General features: G+C 40.8%; 1 long non-coding RNA gene across 1 annotated transcript; it reads left to right on the forward strand.

The window, feature by feature from the left end:
- The first annotated feature begins 471 nt into the window (after positions 1-471).
- Positions 472-3832, forward strand: LOC135521670 (uncharacterized). The gene is made up of 2 exons (XR_010452599.1): positions 472-531; positions 2606-3832. It is a non-coding gene; the product is annotated as an uncharacterized LOC135521670 (long non-coding RNA).
- The last annotated feature ends 17258 nt before the right edge of the window (positions 3833-21090 follow it).

Here is a 21090-nt window from a genome sequence, read left to right on the forward strand (position 1 = left end):
AAAGTTAATCGTTTGTCTCTACATTAACTAACATTCCTGTCAACTGTACATGTTTTTGCATGATTCGTTATGACCTTATAATCCCTTACATTTGCTTCCATCCTAGTATTTCTGTCCGCCATATTTGATCCAGTTCAGTTCTGTGTAGGGGTACACCTTCTCTCCTAGTATTTCTGTCAGCCATCTTTGCTGAAGAAATTCCAACAGTCACTAGGTGCAGCAGCAGCCGGCCCAGTAAGAAGTTTAAGATGCGATGGAACAGTTCACGAAAAAAATAAATCACAGAAAAAATATGTTGACTGATATTGATTTATTTAGGAGGGCTTTTTAATATTTTAGGACTAGCGTCGTCTCTGATTCCTACACTTTAACTTTTTGTCTGAATGTTACAATATACATTTTACTCAACTGCGTTACCTACTACAGTCAGCAGATGGCGGTCTGACTTTAAGGCGATGCTGCTAGTGTGACGTATAATCTAGTGGACGGAACGCTTCTTTCTACAGCAACAACAGTTCGCCAGACACCTCGGTAACCCTAAACCTAGCTCGATTGTCTATTGTTTGTAATCTATGTATGCTTGTGTTCCCTCATGTGCTTTATGTATTGATTTGATATTAAAAAAGAAAAGAAAAAAAAGACACCTCGGTAGCTTGCTAGACAACATAGCCGAACCAATTAAGCTCTTTAGACGCGTTCGTGTATATTAGCCACTGTGTTTAAAACCCACCTCTGTCGTCTAGTTAGTTATCCGATTTAATTTCATATTTACGGTGTTGTAGTTATTAGTCAGCTAGCAGGCTGGTTAAGTTAGCATTAGCCTAGCTAGCTAACATCCCCGACCATGCGGTCACTTAGCTACTCTCCTCTTGAAAAAAAAAAGAGGAAGTCTGCTGGACGGAGAAAGAAGTTCTCGTGAAAGAGGAGGGGGGAGAGGAGGCTGTAACGTTACAAAAGCAAGTAGAGGGTTAGACTTACAGTGAAAGAAGAGGAAGACGCATTGAGAGTGAAAGAGGAGGAGGATATTACTGTATAAGAAGAGGTGGATGCTGTTGTTGAAGTTAAAGTGGAGGAGGTGGAGATGACTGTCGCATCGAAAAAGGAGGAGGAAGAAGAGGAGGAAACTGGATATCTGGGCCCGGTTTCCCAAACGCATCTTAAGGCAACCAATGGTTCTAACAGGCTGATTAACACTCTTTTTTTTTACTCTGTTTAGAAATTATGTAAACCAACACTGTATCACCTCAACATGGTTAAAACTATAATGTTGATATTATGGACGGTCAGTCCTTCCATCCATAGGTCTGTCTGTATGAATTTGAGACCAGTTACATTTATCCAGCCCCATCATCTTATTACCAAAACAGTGGTGGAATTACAGCTTTGTTAGTGTTTCCAACTGCAGATTGGTTGATTGATTGTTGTGTGGATTTTTTATTGTGACAACTTAATATTTAAACAGAAACAAAATGGCTGCCCAGACACTTGGGGCTGCAGAAATGTAACCAATCTCAAATTCATAGAGAAAGCAACTTTAACCCAAAACCAAGGGACCACGTCAAGAAGTTTAGAGATCATGGTGTAACAGTTATAAGGTGTTGGCTTGACAGTCGCTGGACCCAGGTTTGAGTTCAGCTCAGGGCTACCCCCTGAATTCACTACACTATGAATACAAGGACTGGCCATCGATGATGTCATAATGATCGTTTAACCAGGTTTCTAGGCTATATAGTATATTCTAGAATTGCCAGTGAAGATTTCCTGTGGAGGTAATTAAACATTTGAATAAGGCTGTTACTTAACAAAATGTGGAAAAGGGGAAGGGGTCCAAACTTTCTGAATGCCCTTTAAGTTTTATTACATTTTTTCAAATGTAACTTTTATTTAACTTAGGCAGGGCAGTTCAGAACAAATTCTTAGTTACAAAGATGGACGACACCAGCCAAAACCGAATGACTCCGGGCCAATTGTGCACCTCCCTATCGGACTCCCAATCACGGCCGATTGGGATACAGCCTTGATTCGAACCAGGGTCTGTAGGGACGCCTCAAGCACTGAAATGCAGTGCCTTAGACCGTTGCACCACTCAGGAGCCCCAAAATCATGTTCTAGTGCTGTCCCCAACTAAAATAAATCTTGGCCAACCAAGAGTCTTCTGTTGTTTCTACCAATCAATTGGTTGAACATTTTTGACGTGTATCTTTCCATATATAGACACACATTGCGCTGTAATATTCAGAATACATTGTGAAAAACTAAAATCGATATTGGTAAATAGTGGTTTCCTCATTAGCAAGGAGGAGTTTCTACAACCAAATTGCATGGCCTGTATTGGAGACCAAAAGTCATCTGGCACACTGTTTAGAGTTTCAACAACATGAATATCTTATTTCTAGCCTACAATCATCGATGTTACTACTAATGTGAAAACAAGACTAAATGACTATTCTTGCTCATTTTAAGACAATTTTCAAATAATTTTAACATTCATTACAGATTTTCAATTGTTGTACAACATCATGGCTATGCTGTTGGCATCACCTTTTTCAGTGGATTTCCGCTGTTGTGGGCTTTAACCATCTATCTGACTTTGTTGCTCACACAGGAGAGAGACGGGACTATCGTGGAGCCTCAACAAAATCATGATGCTAACAAGGCAGAAAACAGTCCTTCCAGACAAAACACCCCAAGAAACACCTGCAGAGACCCACAAGGAAGAGAACTCACCCATGCTCTGACTGTGGAAAGAGTTTTGTTTCTTCAGGATGTTTAAAATCACACCAGAGAACACACACAGGAGAGACACCTTATAGCTGTGATCAATGTGGGAAGAGATATGTTACATCTAGCGGTCTGACTAAACACCAGAGAACGCACACAGGAGAGAAATCTTATAGCTGTATTCAATGTGGGAAGAGTGTTACTCAGTCAGCCTGATATTACACCAGAGGATACACACAGGAGAGAAATCTTATATCTGTGCGCAAATGCGGGAAGAGATTCACCTCAGCAAACATTAAAGTTCACCAGAAAATCCACACAGGAGAGACCTTTTTGCTGCTCTGACTGTGGAACGAGTTTTGTTCGCTCAGGACAATTAAAATCATACCAGAGAACACACACAGTAGAGAAACCTAGCTGTAATCAATGTGAGAAGAGTTTTACTCAGTCAGGCAACCTGGTATCACACCAGAGAACACACACAGGAAATAATAATTTTAGCTGTGAGGAATGTGGAAAGAGTTTTACTACATCAAACCATCTTATTGTACACCAGAGAACACACACAGGAGAGAAATCTCATAACTGATCAATGTGACAAGAGATACTCTGATCAATCATCAGAAAATACATGGAGGAGTTGTTTCATGATATAAATGATGTCACAATGTAGAATGTTTTACCATTTTAGAAGGAGTATTTTAATGATGTCACAATGTAGAACCCTAAACGTTTGTCGCCTGTTCTATTGATTTCAGCATGATATGGATATTAGCCTCAGGGGGAAAATCCAGGCTCTGAATTGAAAGAGTACTATTTATGTGATTTAACAAAAGGTGACTAACAAAAAATAGCTGTTACACTTACCACGTTGGTGACCCACTTGAATCAAAATGCAACACTTCAAAATGTAGCTAGCTGTTTTTTTTTACAAATTGTCCTCTAACCAATGATTTACACATTATTCCCAGATTCCTTGTGGGTTTTGCTGTGTTGGTTTTAACAGGATGTGCAACCTGATTTCCCCCCAAATCGATATCAGTGATTTATTGCTACTTGTGCAGTTTTTAAGGTGCTTGTTTAAAAAAATAAAAGTAATATGATTTCTGTGGCAGAAGTTTGTGTGTATATTAATTTTGTATTATTCCGTGCCTCACCATTAAGTAAATTATTGTCAATACATATTAACAAAGGGGTGTACATTTGGTTTTGATACTTCATATTTACAATTTTAATATATATAACCTTCAAGCTGCATACTGGACCCTATTCCAACTAAACTACTGAATGAGCTGCTTCCTTTGCTTGGCCCTCCTATGTTGAACATAATAAACAGCTCTCTATCCACCGGATGTGTACCAAACTCACTAAAAATGGCAGTATAAAGCCTCTCTTGAAAAGACCAAACCTTGACCCAGAAAATATAAAAATCTATCAGCCTATATCGAATCTTCCATTCCTCTCAAAAGATTTAGAAAAAGCTATTGCGCAGCAACTCACTGCCTTCCTGAAGACCTTCCTGAAGATTGTAAATGACCTTTTAATGGCATCAGACCGAGGCTCTACATCTGTCCTCGTGCTCCTCGACCTTAGTGCTGCTTTTGATACCATCGATCACCACATTCTTTTGGAGAGATTGGAAACCCAAATTGGTCTACACGGACAAGTTCTGGCCTGGTTTAGATCTTATCTGTCAGAAAGATATCAGTTTGTCTCTGTGAATGGTTTGTCCTCTGACAAATCAACTGTACATTTCGGTGTTCCTCAAGGTTCCGTTTTAGGACCACTATTGTTTTCACTATATATTTTACCTCTTGGGGATGTCATTCGAAAACATAATGTTAACTTTCACTGCCATGCGGATGACACACAGCTGTACATTTCAATGAAACATGGTGAAGCCCCAAAATTGCCCTCACGAGAAGCCTGTGTTTCAGACATAAGGATGGCTGAAAACGTTCTACTTTTAAACTAGGACAAAACAGGTGCTTGTTCTAGGTCCCAAGAAAAAAAGAGATCTTCTGTTGAATCTGACAATTAATCTTGATGGTTGTACAGTCGTCTCAAATAAAACTGTGAAGGACCTCGACGTTACTCTGGAACCTGATCTCTCTTTTGACGAACAAGGACAGCTTTTTTCCATCTACGTAACATTGCAAAAATCAGAAACTTTCTGTCCAAAAATTATGCAGAAAAATTAATCCATGCATTTGTTATTTCTAGATTAGACTACTGCAATGCTCTACGTTCCCAGATACCTGGATAAAGCACTAATTAAACTTCAGTTAGTGTTAAATACGGCTTGCTAGAATCCTGACAAGAACCAAAAAATTTGATCATATTACTCCAGTGCTAGCCTCCATACACTGGCTTCCCGTCAAGACAAGGGCTGATTTCAAGATTTTACTGCTAACCTACAAAGCATTACATGGGCTTGCTCCTACCTATCTCTCTGATTTGGTCCTGCTGTACATACCTACACGTACGCTACGGTCACAAGACCTAATTGTCCCTAGAATTTCTAAGCAAACAGCTGGAGGCCGGGCTTTATCCTATAAAGCTCCATTTTTATGGAATAGTCTGCCTACCCATGTGAGAGACGCAGACTCGGTCTCAACCTTTAAGTCTTTACTGAAGACTCATCTCTTCAGTGGGTCATATGATTGAGTGTCGTCTGGCCCAGGAGAGTGAAGATGAACGGAAAGGCTCTGGAGCAATGAACCGCCCTTGCTGTCTCTGCCTGGCCGGTTCCCCTCTCTCCACTGGGATTCTCTGCCTCTAACCCTATTACAGGGGCTGAGTTACTGGTGTTCTTTCATACTGTCCCTAGGAGGGGTGCTTCACTTGAGTGGGTTGAGTCACTGACGTGATCTTCCTGTCTGGGTTGGCGCCCCCCCTTGGGTTGTGCCTTGGCGGAGATCTTTGTGGGCTATACTCGGCCTTGTCTCAGGACGGTAAGTTGGTGGTTGAAGATATCCCTCTAGTGGTGTGGGGCTGTGCTTTGGTAAAGTGGGTGGGGTTATATCCTTCCTGTTTGGTCCTGTCCGGGGGTGTCCTCGGATGGGGCCACAGTGTCTCCTGACCCCTCCTGTCTCAGCCTCCAGTATTTATGCTGCAGTAGTTTATGTGTCGGGGGCTAGGGTCAGTTTGTTATATCTGGAGTACTTCTCCTGTCTTATGCGGTGTCCTGTGTGAATTTAAGTATGCTCGCTCTAATTCTTTCTTTCTCTACCTCGGAGGACCTTGAACCCTAGGACCATGCCTCAGGACTACCTGGCATGATGACTCCTTGCTGTCCCCAGTCCACCTGGCCATGCTGCTGCTCCAGTTTCAACTGTTCTGCCTGCGGCTATGGAATCCTGACCTGTTCACCGGACGTGCTACCTGTCCCAGACCTGCTGTTTTTAACTCTCTAGAGACAGCAGGAGTGGTAGAGATACTCTTAATGATCGGCTTTGAAAAGCCAACTGACATTTACTCCTGAGGTGCTGACTTGCTGCACCCTCGACAACTACTGTGATTATTATTATTTGACCATGCTGGTCATTTATGAACATTTGAACGTCTTGGCCATGTTCTGTTATAATCTCCACCCGGCACAGCCAGAAGGGCCTGGCCACCCCTCATAGCCTGGTTCTTCTCTAGGTTTCTTCCTAGGTTTTGGCCTTTCTAGGGAGCTTTTCCTAGCCACCGTGATTCTACACCTGCATTGCTTGCTGTTTGGGGTTTTAGGCTGGGTTTCTGTACAGAAATTTGAGATATCAGCTGATGTACGAAGGGCTTTATAAATACATTTGATTTGAAATTATGTAACATTTATTAATTATTTGTGCAACCAACTGACAATTTTTGGGTGTAATTATATTGACGTTGTTGCCCTTCATTTAGAATATCAGGGTTCATTCTCAGATGTGCCAACCCAAATGTACTAAAAGAGTTCTAGAAGCTTGTGAGTTTTAGGAAGACGAGAGTTCGCAAAGCTAGTGAGTTTTAGGAAGACAAGAGTTCTCGAAGCTAGTGAGTTTTAGGAAGATGAGAGTTCTAGAAGCTAGTGAGTTTTAAGAAGATGAGAGTTCTAGAAGCTTGTGGGTTTTAGGAAGACAAGAGTTCTAGAAGCTAATGAGTTTTAGGAAGACAAGAGTTCTAGAAGCTCGTGAGTTTTAGGAAGACGAGAGTTCTCGAAGCTAGTGAGTTTTAGGAAGACGTGAGTTCTAGAAGCTAGTGAGTTTTAGGAAGACGAGTTCTAGAAGCTATTGAGTTTTAGGAAGACGAGAGTTCTAGAAGCTCGTGGGTCTTAGGAAGATGAGACTTCTAGAAGCTGGTGAGTTTTAGGATACTATAGAAAGAAAAAGGAGAAAAAAAGGATTGTATATTTTTATATTTTAGAAATGTGTTTTTTTCTTGTTGACAGCCGTAGAAACCATGTTTCTATTGGTGAAGGTGAAGCTTTGTCGTCGATTATAATGTGACATGGAAGGTGTTTTCTGTTGGTGGTGAGCATTCTCCGAATAAGAGGGAAGGCGTTTTGGGTTTTCCATTTATGTTTTGAGGATGGACGTATAGCGGTACAAATAAAGCTTGATTTGATTTCAACAAATGAACCCAAAGACCAAATCAACAGACTCTTGGTCCCTCTTAGTATGAAAATTAGTATTATCCAATGTGAAAGGATTCAACTACTGCAAACTGAAACAAACAAATGGATCAAACAGATCAACCCCACTTTTCCAGCCAGCTGAAGGCGTGGTGGAGTGGTAAACACCAGCCCCGGCTCTACCAGGGGCTTGAGGTGGTCTTGCACAGCTCTGCTTATGTCATGTTCTGTGGCCTTGCCGTTCCAGTTCTTGACTGCCCCTGCAACACAGAAAGAAACACATTTAGTCATATTATGTAAAACTCTCAAAGTAATGGATATGGAGCATCTATGGCCTCAGTTACACCTATCACCTAAATGTGACTTCTGTCATCCAATCACTCTAAGCATTAGGTTCAGAACAACCAGGGTGGGCCTTTGACATAGTCAGGCCACCAAATATGCATAAGCAATGTAAAGAGATGTGGGGAAAAGTACATTGTGCACAAATTACCTTCATAATATCAAAGAACAAATGTGTGTGCCTGAGAAGTAATTAACTTTCATACAGCCAAAAGGGGTGAGAAATTACACCAATATCAGTGGACATTTTGCACTAATGTAAATTAACATAGATGATGGAACATATTCCATTTTGCTGACGTGATGAACCGCTAAGGGGACATAAATATTTACCATCTAAACCATGTGTGACCTCTCACCTCTCTGGCTGTAGAAGTGTTCTTCCTTACCAGTCCCTCAACAGCTCTCTGACTGAGCTCCACCCTCACTGGGTCTTCAGAGGAGAGGAAGGCTGAGGAGGGATGGAAGGATGAATGGATCAGTCCGTCAATAAAGTTTAGAGCTGCTGTCTATGCTGTCTGACAAAATCATTATTTTAGTAGTTCATTAAAGTAATTAAGGCTTAATGACTGCTGAATACCAACTATCAATCACTTAGTTCATGTATTTTCAGGTAGAGATATATCCTTGGGATGTCCCTAGCCCGTTGTAGTTGACATTTAAAATGGTTAAGGTAGGGGTTAAGGTTAGGGTTTAGGGTCGGGATGTCCCAAGTATCCCGGATAGCATTGACCACTGTGCATTCTTCTGTCTCTTTTACATAGCAGGTGATGGGTTCTGACTTCTGAAATTAAAACTATCAAATATCCTTATTATGTGAAATTGAATGAAACAATAATGTATGTTGATGCTAAATTGCTGTCCAATATTCCATGATGTTTCTATATGATAAGAATAGCGTAATATATTTAACATGCCATATACTATTTTTAACAGTTTCACTAATTAACATTGACCGTCGGCGTTGTATGAGCTACAGTACAGCACCGTTATCTAGCTAGATAACGTTATGTCCGAACTAGGCACAACTTGGTTTGGATTATTTCCCTGAACTATATTCTTTCTCATATATTGTATATCGTTTCCATAAAGCCAACATGGCTTTACACTCATTAACGTAAGTTTCCAATCTAGAGCAGTTCTCACTTTTGTGATTATGAACTCGCTAACGTTAACTAACTAACTAACGAAATAGCTAATTAACTAACGAACTAACTAACTAAGGTCGGTGACCTGTCCAGACGAGATGTTACAACGAACAGAATCGTCAATGGAGGTCTTGTTCTTTATATAGCCTGCTACAGAAAGCAATACTATTAACTCACAAGGGGGCATAACGTTACATGTACAATACTATCCCATTTTGGAAACGTTACATGGACGCCCCCTTGTGGAGGGAAATTAATATCTTAGATGGTAGCTGCAGATGGAATTCAAATGCATAATGGTATTAATACAGTGTCCTCTTTTTTTAATACAGTGACCTCTTTTGTATAAATGCCCTTCAGAATCCAAACACAGTATTGCCACGCAGCAAAATGTTGTGTATAATCTTTCAAGTCAGCCTGAGAAAATATTGAACAAGATATCTTGAAATGTGATATTAGGCCTGTATGGCAGTACTGTTACTGTGTGGCAGTACTGTATTGGCTAGTGCTTTCTCCAATATGTTTTTCTATTTTACAATGTCGATGCCATTTATCTTTCAATATATATTTAATATACACTGCTCAAAAAAATAAAGGGAACACTGAAACAACACAATATAACTGCAAGTCAATCACACTTCTGTGAAATCAAACTGTCCACTTAGGAAGCAACACTGATTGACAATACATTCCACATGCTGTTGTGCAAATGGAATAGACAACAGGTGGAAATTATAGGCAATTAGCAAGACACCCCCAATAAAGGAGTGGTTCTGCAGGTGGCGACCAGAGACCACTTTTCAGTTCCTATGCTTCCTGGTTGATGTTTTGGTCCCTTTTGAATGCTGGCGGTGCTTTCACTCTAGTGGTAGCATGAGACGGAGTCTACAACCCACACAAGTGGCTTAGGTAGTGCAGCTCATCCAGGATGGCACATCAATGCGAGCTGTGGCAAGAAGGTTTTCTGTGTCTGTCAGCGTACTGTCCAGAGCATGTAGGAGCTACCAGGAGACAGGCCAGTACATCAGGAGACGTAGAGGAGGTCGTAGGAGGGCAACAACCCAGCAGCAGGACCACTATCTCCGCCTTTGTGCAAGGAGGAGCAGGAGGAGCACTGCCAGAGCCCTGCAAAATGACCTCCAGCAGGCCACAAATGTGCATGTGTCTGCTCAAATGGTCAGAAACAGACTCCATGAGGGTGGTATGAGGGCCCGATGTCCACAGGTGGGGGTTGTGCTTACATCCCAACACCGTGCAGGACGTTTGGCATTTGCCAGAAAACACCAAGATTGGCAAATTCGCCACTGGCGCCCTGTGCTCTTCACAGATGAAAGCAGGTTCACACTGAGCACATGTAACAGATGTAACAGAGACTGGAGACGTCGTGGAGAACGTTATGCTGCCTGCAACATCCTCCAGCATGACCAGTTTGGTGGTGGGTCAGTCATGGTGTGGGGTGGCATTTCTTTGGGGGGCCGCACAGCCCTCCATGTGCTCGCCAGAGGTAGCCTGACTGCCATTAGGTACCAAGATGAGATCCTCAGACTCCTTGTAAGACCATATGCTGGTGCGGTTTGCCCTGGGTTTCTCCTAATGCAAGACAATGCTTGACCTCATGTGGCTGGAGTGTGTCAGCAGTTCCTGCAAGTGGAAGGCAATGATGCTATGGACTGGCCCGCCCGTTCCCCAGACCTGAATCCAATTGAGCACATCTGGGACATCATGTCTCGCTCCATCCACCAACGCCACGTTGCACCACAGACTGTACAGGAGTTGGCGGATGCTTTAGTCCAGGTCTGAGAGGAGATCCCTCAGGAGACCATCCGCCACCTCATCAGGAGCATGCCTAGGCGTTGTAGGGAGGTCATACAGACACGTGGAGGCCACACACACTACTGAGCCTCATTTTGACTTGTTTTAAGGACATTACATCAAAGTTGGATCAGCCTGTTGTGTGGTTTTCCACTTTCATTTTGAGTGTGACTCCAAATCCAGACCTCCATGGGTTGATTAATTTGATTTCTATTGATCATTTTTGTGTGTTTTTGTTGTCAGCACATTCAACTATGTAAAGAAAAAAGAATTTAATAAGAATACTTCATGCATTCAGATCTAGGATGTGTTATTTTAGTGTTCCCTTTATTTTTTGAGCAGTATACACAGTGCCTTGCGAAAGTATTCGCCCCCCTTGAACTTTGCGACCTTTTGCCACATTTCAGGCTTCAAACATAAAGATATAAAACTGTATTTTTTTGTGAAGAATCAACAACAAGTGGGACACAATCATGAAGTGGAATGACATTTATTGGATATTTCAAACTTTTTTAACAAATCAAAAACTGAAAAATTGGGCGTGCAAAATTATTCAGCCCCTTTACTTTCAGTGCAGCAAACTCTCTCCAGAAGTTCAGTGAGGATCTCTGAATGATCCAATGTTGACCTAAATGACTAATGATGATAAATACAATCCACCTGAGTGTAATCAAGTCTCCGTATAAATGCACCTGCACTGTGATAGTCTCAGAGGTCCGTTAAAAGCGCAGAGAGCATCATGAAGAACAAGGAACACACCAGGCAGGTCCGAGATACTGTTGTGAAGAAGTTTAAAGCCGGATTTGGATACAAAAAGATTTCCCAAGCTTTAAACATCCCAAGGAGCACTGTGTAAGCGATAATATTGAAATGGAAGGAGTGTCAGACCACTGCAAATCTACCAAGACCTGGCCGTCCCTCTAAACTTTCAGCTCATACAAGGAGAAGACTGATCAGAGATGCAGCCAAGAGGCCCATGATCACTCTGGATGAACTGCAGAGATCTACAGCTGAGGTGAGAGACTCTGTCCATAGGACAACAATCAGTCGTATATTGCACAAATTTGGCCTTTATGGAAGAGTGGCAAGAAGAAAGCCATTTCTTAAAGATATCCATAAAAAGTGTCGTTTAAAGTTTGCCACAAGCCACCTGGGAGACACACCAAACATGTGGAAGAAGGTACTCTGGTCAGATGAAACCAAAATTGAACGTTTTGGCAACAATGCAAAACGTTATGTTTGGCGTAAAAGCAACACAGCCCATCACCCTGAACACACCATACCCACTGTCAAACATGGTGGTGGCAGCATCATGGTTTGGGCCTGCTTTTCTTCAGCAGAGACAGGGAAGATGGTTAAAATTGATGGGAAGATGGATGGAGCCAAATACAGGACCATTCTGGAAGAAAACCTGATGGATTCTGCAAAAGACCTGAGACTGGGACGGAGATTTGTCTTCCAACAAGACAATGATCCAAAACATAAAGCAAAATCTACAATGGAATGGTTCAAAAATAAACATATCCAGGTGTTAGAATGGCCAAGTCAAAGTCCAGACCTGAATCCAATCGAGAATCTGTGGAAAGAACTGAAAACTGCTGTTCACAAATGCTCTCCATCCAACCTCACTGAGCTCGAGCTGTTTTGCAAGGAGGAATTTCAGTCTCTCGATGTGCAAAACTGATAGAGACATACCCCAAGAGACTTACAGCTGTAATCGCAGCAAAAGGTGGCGCTACAAAGTATTAACTTAAGGGGGCTGAATAATTTTGCACGCCCAATTTTTCAGTTTTTGATTTGTTAAAAAAGTTTGAAATATCCAATAAATGTCGTTCCACTTCATGATTGTGTCCCAATTGTTGTTGATTCTTCACAAAAAATACAGTTTTATATCTTTATGTTTGAAGCCTGCAATGTGGCAAAAGGTCGCAAAGTTCAAGGGGGCCGAATACTTTCGCAAGGCACTGTATATATATATATATATATATATATATATCTTTTAATGCTTGTAAGACTTTTCTTTGACACGTTTTCTCTTACTTTGAAATTCTTATAGGACAAAACATGGACACAATGCAATTGGGATCAAGAAGAAGTTACAGATCTGTTGTAGGACAGCTGCATTTGAAGTGTACATTAAACCTACATAGTAGTCAATACAAACTGAAGCTAGTGAGTTTTAGGATTCTATAGAAAGAAAAAGGAGAAAAGATACGATTATTTAGAAATACGTGTTTTTTTCTGTTTTTAATTAACAGCCAGTAGACACAATGTTTATATTGTAGTTGATTATAATGAGAAATGGAAGTTGTTTTCTGTTGGTGGTGAGCAAACTTGTCCAACAAAAATATAGGATATATTTGTTGTTTTAAAGGAGAAGGTGTAACAGACTTTGGTTTTTCCATTTATGTTTTGAGGTTGGACTTTATAGCTCGCGAGCTCGTAGGGCGCACTGATTGGTGTCACACCTGTGCTGGCTTGTCTATCTCTATGGTTGAATATTGCATCCAATTGTTAATATTTTAATCGATGGATTTTCCTTAGGATGCTCATTAGTCTTTCAGTTGTTAATCTTGTTTTTATCCTCTTATGTTTGTTGTGTACTAAATATTTCTGTTTATTTTAATTGGTTTTTATTTGTTTTTTCCTGTAAAGTCATTGTGTTGCATCCATGCCTGAAATGTGCTGTATAAATGAAGCTTGATTTGATTTGAACATATTGCAAATACATTAACCTCATGACTGGCAATCAACAGAAATTAAATTAATTTTATTGAACCTTTATTTAACTAGGCAAGTCAGTTAAGAACAAATTCTTATTTACAATGATTGCCTACCAGGGAACAGTGGTTTAACTGCCTTGTTCAGGGGCAGAACAACATATTTTTTACCTTGTCAGCTCTATCCACTAGACTACCTGCCTCCCTCTTTCAAAACCAATGAGCACATATCTTGGTCCATTTTAGTATGAAAAACAGTATCAATTCAGAATATCTTCCACTATGTCAAAATAGTGCCTTGTATGTAAGTTTAGTATCACTTTACAACCAACCCAGTGCATTTGTTGAAAATGAAAAGTTCTGAAATCAACATTTTGTTAAATTATTCGACATCTGAAAAGTGAAACAAACAATTGGATCAAACAGATCAGTAGCACCGGACATTAGGTTTCATTCAGACCCTGCAGGCTTAGATTAAGCCAGAACTAGTTAAACTAGGACATTTAAGTAGCTTTCCTGAACGTGGCTTAAATGTCTTAGTTCGTCAGAGACTGGAGTTCTGGAGTCAGGTAAGTAAGCCTAATAACACCTGGGTTAATCCTGATTAGGTTCAATATGAACACCTGGGTTAATCCTGATTAGGTTCAGTATGAACACCTGGGTTAATCCTGATTAGGTTCATTGTGAACACATGCTGTTGGTCTAATGGTGCTCATTCAAACCCGGAATAGAAAACACCAATACTGGTGGGAATCTTGAGACGAAACGTTTGCAGAGGCAAAAATAATTTGTAAAAAAAAACAACTTTAGTCTGCATGAAAAAATGTTCCAAAACAAATGTTAAACCATCCAGTTATTGAATGTAAAACCACACTGCTGCTATTGAGCAGTAGAACATGTGGGTTGGGCTGCAATTTGCTGTGAACTAAATAGAAATGTGACCACAAGAAGAAACAAAAGCTTGAGGTGAGATATCTGCATTATTATCAGGATTACAAGAAAAAACAGCAACTAGAGGTGAGATACAGTGGGGAGAACAAGTATTTGATACACTGCAGATTTTGCAGGTGGTTTTCCTACTTAGAAAGCATGTAGAGGTCTGTAATCTTTTTATCATAGGTACACTTCAACTGTGAGAGACGGAATCTATAACAAAAATCCAGAAAATCACATCGTATGATTTTTAAGTAATTAATTTGCATTTTATTGCATGACATATGTATTTGATACATCAGAAAAGCAGAACTTAATATTTGGTACAGAAACCTTTGTTTGCAATTACAGAGATCATACGTTTCCTGTAGTTCTTGACCAGGTTTGCACACACTGCAGCAGGGATTTTGGCCCACTCCTCCATACAGACCTTCTCCAGATCCTTCAGGTTTCGGGGCTGTCGCTGGGCAATACGGACTTTCAGCTCCCTCCACAGATTTTCTATTGGGTTCAGGTCTGGAGACTGGCTAGGCCACTCCAGGACCTTGAGATGCTTCTTACGGAGCCACTCCTTAGTTGCCATGGCTGTGTGTTTCGGGTCGTTGTCATGCTGGAAGACACAGCCACGACCCATCTTCAATGCTCTTACTGAGGGAAGGAGGTTGTTGGCCAAGATCTCACGATACATGGCCCCATCCATCCTCCCATCAATACGGTGCAGTCGTCCTGTCCCCTTTGCAGAAAAGCATCCCCAAAGAATGATGTTTCCACCTCCATGCTTCACGGATTGGGATGGTGCTCTTGGGGTTGTACTCATCCTTCTTCTTCCTCCGAACACAGCGAGTGGAGTTTAGACCAAAAAGCTATATTTGTGTCTCATCAGACCACATGACTGTCTCCCATTCCTCCTCTGGATCATCCAGATGGTCATTGGCAAACTTCAGACGGGGCTGGACATGCGCTGGCTTGAGCAGGGGGACCTTGCACGCGCTGCAGGATATTAATCCATGACGGCGTAGTTTGTCACTAATGGTTTCCTTTGAGACTGTGGTTCCAGCTCTCTTCAGGTCATTGACCAGGTCCTGCCATGTAGTTCTGGGCTGATCCCTCACCCTCCTCAATATCATTGATGCCCCAGACCGAGAGTGATTGACCGTCATCGTGAACTTCTTCCATTTTCTAATATTTGCGCCAACAGTTGTTGGCTTCTCACCAAGCTGCTTGCCTATTGTCCTGTAGCCCATCCCAGCCTTGTGCAGGTCTACAATTTTATCCCTGATGTCCTTACACAGCTCTCTGGTCTTGGCCATTGTGGAGAGGTTGGATTGAGTGTGTGGACAGGTGTATTTTATACAGGTAACGAGCTCAAACAGGTACAGTTAATACAGGTAATGAGTGGAGAACAGGAGGGCTACCTAAAAGAAAAACTAACAGGTCTGTGAGAGCCGGAATTCTTACTGGTTGGTAGGTGATCAAGTCCTTATGTCTTGCAATAAAAAGCAAATTAATTACTTAAAAACCATACAATGTGACTTTCTGTATTTTTGTTTTAGATTCCGTCTCTCACAGTTGAAGTGTACCTATGATAAAATACAGACCTCTACATGCTTCGTAAGTAGGAAAACCTGCAAAATTGGCAGTGTGTCAAATACTTGTTCTCCCCATTGTATCTGCATTTATTATCAGTATTTCTTATATTCATATTGTTGATTTTTGTTGTGACATCACTTATATTATTAAATTATCTCTGCCTTTTAAAGACTCTGTGGAACAATGATTCCAAGCACCTCCCTCCTTTTGAAACTTCCAGTCTGTTATTCAAACTCAATCAGCATGACAGATTGATCTCCAGCCTTGTGCTCGTTAACACTCACACCTGTGTTAACGAGAGAATCACTGACATGATGTCAGCTGGTCCTTTTGTGACGGGGCTGAAATACAGTGGAAATGTTTTTGGGGGATTCAGTTCATTTCCATGGCAAAGAAGGACTTTGCAATTAATTGCAATTCATCTGATCACTCTTCATAACATTCTGGAGTATATGCAAATTGCCATCATACAAACTGAGGCAGCAGACTTTGAAAATGAATATTTCTGTCATTCTCAAAACTTTTGGCCACAACTGTACACAATGAGTGTGTAATGTGAACAGGTTGGAAGAGCCAGTACACAGTGTGTAATGTGAACAGGTTGGAAGAGCCAGTACACAATGAGGGTGTAATGTGAACAGGTTGTAAGAGCCAGTACACAGTGAGGGTGGAATGTGAACAGGTTGTAAGAGCCAGTACACATTGAGTGTTCCCTCCACATCTGCTATAACATCCCTGAGAGAAGATGCTGCCACCACCTTTCAGCAGAGAACAAAGAAGATGACAATGCATGAAACATTAACCAGATAATTTCATGAGAATGAAATGAAAAATCTGAAGGAAGAACATGAAATAAGAATTGGACAGGTTGTATTGGATATGAAGTTAGAAGAGAGAGTTATCATCCAACAAAGAGACAGTAATGAGACAATAGTGATGACCCGCCATGGTGAACAATATGATATGTTAAAAAAAATGTTATGTCATTTGGATATTCATGAGTGAGAGTATTTTAATCACCACAAACTACATTTTACACCAGCCTTGGTTTAGTCACTAATTTAATTTTGTTGCAAACTATTTGAATTTTGTACAGAACAAACACTATCAAAGCAAAAATAATCCATAATGAATACATTCCATATTTAAATGCATCTCATCGAGCTGAAGTGCTGCAATGTGAAGCAACTCCGTGTTGGTCATTGCCTGCCTCAGTCATGGACACATCTGCCTCAGCCATGAGCACATCTGCCTCAGCCATGAGCACATCTGCCTCAGCCATGAGCTCATCTACCTCAGCCACGGGTACATCTGCTTGATGCTGATCATGGGAGGATCAGGACAGTCATGCTACTTCAAGTAGTTGTGCAGCACAGCTGTAGCAATGATCACCTTGCCGCATCTTCTTGGCTTGAAACAAAGTGTATTGCGAAAACACTGGAATATTTTTTTCCATACTCCAAACATACGCTGGACCATCCCTCTCGAGTGGATATGAGCTCTGTTGTATCTTTGCTGCTCAGCTGTTTTATGTATGTAGTGAATAAAAAGTTACTCTGACCATATCCACTGTCACCAAGTAGTTGTCCACAATGTTGACCTCTCTGAAACTGAGACCAATGAAGAGTTGAGGGAAATCCTTCCATGCTGAGTTGCACCTTTCCAACGGGCAACAATGTTTGAGAACTCTAAATGAGGAGTGCATCCACCCTGAACATTGATGGAAAACCAGTTGTTATGGTTACGGTATTCCTCAGCATCAGGAGTTGATGGACACTTGATGGGAACATGACATCCATCTAACCAGCCAATCACTCCTGGGAACTGCCCATATTCATATATTCCTGAGTGTTGTATAATAATATGACTAAATGTGTTTCTGTGTTTCAGGGGCAGTCAAGAAATGGAACAGCAAGGCCACAGAACGTGACATAAGCAGAGCTGTGGTAGGCCACCTCAAGCCCCTGGTAGAGACCCGGGGGTGGTGTTGACCACTCCACTACGCCTTCAGCAGGCTGGAAAAGTGATACAGTTTTTCAGACTAAGATGGGCCAAGAAATGTGTTGCTTTTACACATTTTTTCACTGAGTCTTGATTGGTGATTCACTGGGTTCATTTGTTTTACAATATGTTCAAAGAAAATCAAGCTTTATTTACACAGCACGTCAGACATGGATGCAACGCAATGGCTTCACAGGAATAAAAAACAAAAAAGTATTTAGTCAGCCACCAATTGTGCAAGTTCTCCCATTTAAAAAGATGAGAGAGGCCTGTAATTTTCATCATAGTACACTTCGTACACTTCAACTATGACAGACAAAATGAGAAGAAAAAAAATCCAGAAAATCATATTGTAGGATTTTTTATTAATTTATTTGCAAATTATGGTGGAAAATAAGTATTTGGTCAATAACAAAAGTTTCTCTCAATACTTTGTTATATACCCTTTGTTGGCAATGACAGAGGTCAAACGTTTTCTGTAAGTCTTCACAAGGTTTTCACACACTGTTGCTGGTATTTTGGCCCATTCCTCCATGCATATCTCCTCTAGAGCAGTGATGTTTTGGGGCTGTTGCTGGGCAACACGGACTTTCAACTCCCTCCAAAGATTTTCTATGGGGTTGAGATCTGGAGACTGGCTAGGCCACTCCACTCCTTCGTTGCCCGGGCAGTGTGTTTGGGATCATTGTCATGTTGAAAGACCCAGCCACGTTTCATCTTCAGCACTTGCTGATGGAAGGAGGTTTTCACTCAAAATCTCACAATACATGGCCCCATTCATTCTTTCCTTTACACGGATCAGTCGTCCTGGTCCCGTTGCAGAAAAACAGCCCCAAAGCATGATGTTTCCACCCCCATGCTTCACAGTAGGTATGGTGTTCTTTGGATGCAACTCAGCATTCTTTGTCCTCCAAACATGACGAGTTGAGTTTTTACAAAAAATGCCATTTTGGTTTCATCTGACCATATGACATTCTCCCAATCTTCTTCTGGATCATCCAAATGCTCTCTAGCAAACTTCAGACGGGCCTGGACATGTACTGTCTTAAGCAGGGGGATACGTCTGGCACTGCAGGATTTTAGTCCCTGGTGGCGTAGTGTGTTACTGATGGTAGGCTTTGCTACTTTGGTCCCAGCTCTCTGCAGTTCATTCACTAGGTCTCCCCGTGTGGTTCTGGGATTTTTGCACACCGTTCTTGTGATCATTTTGACCCCACTACTCCTAAACGTTGTTTCAAAATGTCAATATGTTTCTATTTACTCCTCAAATACACTAAAATGTAATCAAACTATAATAATTATTTTGGAAAGAAGTATGTTCAAGAGCAAACCGATTTGAGCAGATGCGAAATGTCTTTATTGCGTGTGCAAACATGAATTTCCAAGGCTGTCCCTCTACTAAAACGGATATTTCTTATTCATTTTTGAAATTACAAGCCTGAAACCTTGAACATAGACTGCTGACACCCTGTGGAAGCCATAGGAACGGCATCCAGGGATGGTTGTTTTTTCTTTGGATTTTCTCCTACCATATCTATTGTGTTATATTCTCCTTCATTATTTTAATATTTCTACAAACTTCAGTGTTTCCTTTTCAATGCTACCAATTATATGCATATTCTGTCTTCAGGGCCTGAGATACTGTTACGGGAATTATATTCCTCTATATTTTAATACCCAATTAAAATTAAACACTCTGTCAATTCCTAAGAATTTGTAAGACTCTTATTTGTATAAAATGGAGAGAGACCAGTCTCAAATATCAACCAGCTGCGTTTATACTCGAGAGTACTGAACATGATACTGTTTACCACAGGTTATAAACTGAAGATGACGTCATTAGTTTTCGTATTACCCCATCTCATCTCCGCTCCAGTATAATGGCTATATGGTTCTCAAGACTTAGATACTTTATGACCAGAGCCAAGGTCTGCCTGTGTAGATAAGCATTCTTGCCAGTCTAGTGATAAGTTCATTCATTTCTACCAAAGAACAGACAGTCATTGTTCTAATTCTTGATTGTATTTACACACATTATATTCAGTAGGATTAAAAAGAAAATCCATACATATACAGTATTCTGATTAGTCAGTCCTGATTGAAATGTATACATAATTAGTCATTATTGATAAAAATTCCCTTAACATATCCACCCTATGATTAAATATTATACATCCAATCACACATGTAGTTATATTGAAATATTAAAAAGCATACTTCTATTTGTATTAGAAATATTTCTGGTTATCAAAATATCACTTAATTAAGGCTCGGGACAATTACTGCCCCCTTTGGATGAATTGCGTGCCCATAGTAAACTGAAAAAAAATCTGTCCAAAATTGCTAATATATGCATATAATAATTATTAATGAATAGAAAACACTCTAAAGCTTCTAAAACCGTTTGAATTATGTCTGTAAGTATAGCATAACTCACAGGGCAGCCAATCTCCCAAACTAGTTTTGGCATCCAGAAAGTTGGGGCAACTTTGACGTCATCGCCCCCACCCTTCCCAACCAGCTATGGATCTGGGAACAGTTTCTATGTCTTCCGCGAGATGTCCTCTCTCAGTGGAGCGTTTAATTGTGCAAATCCCGAGAGCTTTGACCCTTTGGCAGGCAAAATAGTGAGTGTCGCGAGAAAATACATGCGCTTTCGGGCGCGCGTTGGGCACAGAGCTTCCTTTGTTCCAACTTGCATGTGAGAAGCCAGATTGTCCGGTTGAAGCTTGATTCTGCACTTAGTTTGACCAGTTTAGTCGACATATAATATGTAATTTTGAAGTTTTGATGCGCAACTGTTCAGGATCAGAAGTCATTTTGGATGCATTTCAGCTGGAACTTGTAGCATATGCTAATACAAAGACACACGACTTGAAACCAAACAATGTATTGGGTAAGTATGACTCCTTCCACTACATTCTGATCAAAGACCATCAAAGGTAAGGGAATATTTATGTTGTAATTTTGTGTTTCTGTTGACTCCAACATAGCGGAGAAATATTGCTTATGTCTGAGCGCCGTCTCAGATTATTGAATAGTGAACGATTTCTGTAACGTTAAAAATAAATGTGACAAAGTGATTGCATTAAGAAGCAGTGTATCTTTCTAACTATATGTAGAACATGTATATTTAGTCAAAGTTTATAATGTGTATTGCTGTTATCTGGCGTTATCTGGCGGAGCTATCTATAATTTCTCCGGACATTTTTTAGCATTTTCTGAACAT

Source organism: Oncorhynchus masou, chromosome 4 (genome assembly GCF_036934945.1).
Source record: "Oncorhynchus masou masou isolate Uvic2021 chromosome 4, UVic_Omas_1.1, whole genome shotgun sequence".
NCBI lineage: Eukaryota > Metazoa > Chordata > Actinopteri > Salmoniformes > Salmonidae > Oncorhynchus > Oncorhynchus masou.